The following is a 2,425-nucleotide window of genomic DNA, read 5'->3' on the forward strand; positions in this document are numbered from 1 at the left end:
TACCCATTTTGTAACCAATATTCTCATCAACATTACATATATTATTATCAATGCTATTGTTACCGTAACTCTTACCTGGCCTAAGGGGAGAAGCAAACAAACAAGGACTAATGTCACCACATGCTTGCGGTTGATTTAACAATGCAATAGTATTTTCAGGTTTATGATCATCCTTTTTAGAATGTACAGGTTTATCTTTAACTTTATTTACCACTTGAATTGGACGGTTTTCTGTGCGATGTGGACAACTCCTACTGATGTGTCCTGGTTTGCCACAACTGAAACATACAAAATCTCTAAAGTTTTCGCCTACATTTTGATAACGGGGTGTAAACTGATCATTTCCACTGGATCCTGCTTTTCCAGCACTAACAATAGGACCATAACTATTTTGACTTGCCCCTCTAAAACCTCTATTAAAGGATTTATTATAAACTCCCCCTGATGATACCTGTGAACTCGTAGTCTTACCTTGTGCCTTGTAATTTGGACGCTCTTCCCACACTCTGTTCCTTCCAATTTTAGGAGTGACGTCACTATGATACAGCTTATGGGTCAATGCGTAATTATCAGACAACCTAGTGGCTTCATCCTCATTATCTACATCACGTTCATCCAAATATGTTTTAATAAGTGGATTAATACCATCCTTGAACTGCTCAAGCAAGATAAGTTCCTGAAGTTTACCGAAATCACCATTAACTTCTCTGGCATTCATCCACCTATCATACCACAGGCGTTGTTCCCGTGCATACTCCATATATGTGTGACCATCTCTTTTTATCCAGCTTCTGAACTTCTCTCTATACCTCTCTGGCACCCATTCATAAGCTTTCAAAACCTCAGATTTAACTCTCTCATAATCCTTAGAATCATCCAAAGATAAGGCAGCAAATACTTCCCTAGCCTTTCCTCGAAAAGAAGTTTGAACCAACGTGCTCCACGACGTTCTCGGCCATTCACGCTGTTCTGCTACTTTCTCAAATTGTAAAAAAAAAAGAATCTACTTCATTCTCAACAAAAATGGGTACACTTTTTACTGCGTTGTCTACCTGAAAAGACTTTAGTGCTACTTTGGACTTTCCTTCTACTTCAATTTTCTTTATCTCTAGTTCTATCCTCTTTTGCTCAACCTCAGCTTCTAATCTTTTAAGTTCGACAGCTTTCTCATTTCCTAATCTAACTATTTGCAAATGAATCTGCATCTGCTCAACACTCATCCCTTTATAAACAAGTTTAGACTTTTTTGGTTTGACTTTAAGTGACTTGGTTTTTTCACGTACGGCTTTTGCACCTTCCTCTTCACTTGTACTATCCTCTGTATTATTATCACTAGCACTTTGCTGGCTATCAGCTTCTTCCTTTTCCCAATTCATTAGTAACAACGCTTCCTTATCAGACAAAATTTCTAAAGTCATTAGCGCCTCACTTACTTTATTTGAGATTTCTTGCTTTCTTGCAGATTCTGATACTTCTACATTATAGTACCTAGCTAGAACAATCCAGTCTATTTTAGTTATACCTTCTAACTTTTCACCACTAGGACTACGTATGAAATCTTTCAAATCAAACATCTTTAATAACCTGCTCAAAATAACACAGCAAGACAAATATAGCGCTAACACTATCACAACTCTCCCCCCTCTTTAAAGTATATGGAAGTGCTAAAAAGCAATTAACGGTTGACAGAATAAGCTAACACAGAGGATAAGTTAATAGGGATACGTTCGGGTTTCGTTCGACAGGCCCCCATGTAACATAAAAAAACAAAATCTCTTATACTAAGGATTTACGAGCAGAATATATCAGGAAACAGTGATAACCCATAATAACTTAAAATGTACTTTAATAACAATTAGTAAAGAAATTAAAGACACAAACAGAACATTAAGCCAATTACAAACGCATTACACAACAGCACTTCATCAAGACTACTAATCACTAATTTCTGCAGTTTACCGTATAATACCCAAGTCGCAAAGCTTTACATAATCACAACATATAATACACTGTAGTAACATCAAACAGTTAGTGGCAACCAACGTTACATCACACAAGAAAACGTCCAAATGGATAAACAATACATTACCATATATTCTTTAAAAACTTGATACACTTATTATCACTTGTTTGTTGCGACTCCCCGAAAATCACCGTTGTGGGGCTTTACATACTCGACTCACGCTAGACATCCATGTACTAAATATAATTTTTCGGTACATTATCCTTGGCGACTACTGACAACGCCAAGCGGTACTGCCATCTGTTGTCTAGTGTACACCTTTTTTATGCAAATATCAATTTCCAACCTTTTCTGCAATTTTATACTCAATAAATCATATTCCTTTACAATATGAATATATATATATATATATATATATATATATATATATATATATATATATATATATATTTATATATATAT

The sequence above is a fragment of the Palaemon carinicauda genome, chromosome 23 (genome assembly GCF_036898095.1).
Source record: "Palaemon carinicauda isolate YSFRI2023 chromosome 23, ASM3689809v2, whole genome shotgun sequence".
In the NCBI taxonomy this organism is placed as follows: Eukaryota; Metazoa; Arthropoda; class Malacostraca; order Decapoda; family Palaemonidae; genus Palaemon; species Palaemon carinicauda.